The sequence below is a fragment of the Zingiber officinale genome, chromosome 2A, assembly GCF_018446385.1.
Source record: "Zingiber officinale cultivar Zhangliang chromosome 2A, Zo_v1.1, whole genome shotgun sequence".
NCBI classification, from domain to species: domain Eukaryota; kingdom Viridiplantae; phylum Streptophyta; class Magnoliopsida; order Zingiberales; family Zingiberaceae; genus Zingiber; species Zingiber officinale.
The window spans coordinates 30,603,222-30,604,485 of record NC_055988.1 but is presented as its reverse complement, the minus strand read 5'-3'; positions in this window follow the sequence as shown (position 1 = coordinate 30,604,485).

Genomic DNA, 1,264 nt, shown 5'->3' with positions numbered 1-1,264 from the left:
TCAGCTACTGTGTCCTGCTTCGAACTCTTCCAGCTCACAGCACCACTATTTAAGCAAAACACGAACCCTGACTGCGATCGGTAATCATCCTAATCGGTGTGGAAGCTGGCATCACTGTAACCCTTTACAGTTAGCTCATCATTGCCTCCATATATCAAAAAATATTCTTTAGTCCTTCTTAAGTACTTAAGAATATTCTTGACCGCTATCTAGTGACTTTCACCAGGATCTGACTGGTATCTGCTCGTCATGCTCAAAGCATACGAGACATCAAGTCGAGTACATAGCATGGCGTACATGATCGATCCTATGGCTGAGGCATAAGGGATCTGATCCATGCGTTCTCTCTCCTCTCTAGAAGAGGGACCTTGAGTCTTCGAATGACTCACGCCATGTGACATCGGCAGAAATCCCTTCTTGGAGTTCTACATGACAAACCGAAGGAGTACCTTGTCAATGTATGTACTCTGACTTAGGCCAAGCAATCTCTTAGATCTATCTCTATAGATCTGTATCCCTAGAATGCGGGATGCTTCACCTAAGTCCTTCATTGAGAAGCAACTCCTTAACCAAGTCTTGACAGACTGAAGCATAGGGATGTCCTTCCCAATGAGTAGTATGTCATCCACATACAATATGAGGAAGACAACTATATCCCCTACAACCTTCTTGTAGACACAAGGCTCATCTTCGTTCTTGATGAAACCAAACTGTTTGATTGCATCATTGAATCGAAGATTCTATCTCCGAGAAGCTTGCTTTAGTCCATAAATGGACCTATGCAGCTTGCATACTCTACTAGTATGCTGTGGATCTACAAAACCCTCAGGTTGTGTCATGTACACATCCTCGAGTAGGTTTCCATTCAAAAACGCGGTTTTGACATCCATCTGCCATATCTCATAGTCATGGTAGGCTGCAATAGCAAGCATGATCCGAATAGACTTAAACATCGCTACTGGAGAAACGGTTTCATCATAGTCAATACCATGAATCTGCTTGAAACCTTTAGCTACCAAGCGACCCTTATAAATAAGTCCATCCATGTCAGTCTTTTCACTTACACCCAATGGGTTTTACCCTTCGTGGATCAACCAAAGTCCATACTTGGTTGGTGTACATGGAATCCATTTCGGATCTCATGGCTTCTAGCCATTTCTCGAATCTGAGCTTCCTGATAGGTGGTAGGCTCATCCTCTATGAGTACAATGTCATCATGGTCAGACAAGAGAAATGAGTATCTCTCAGGCTGACGACGTACCCT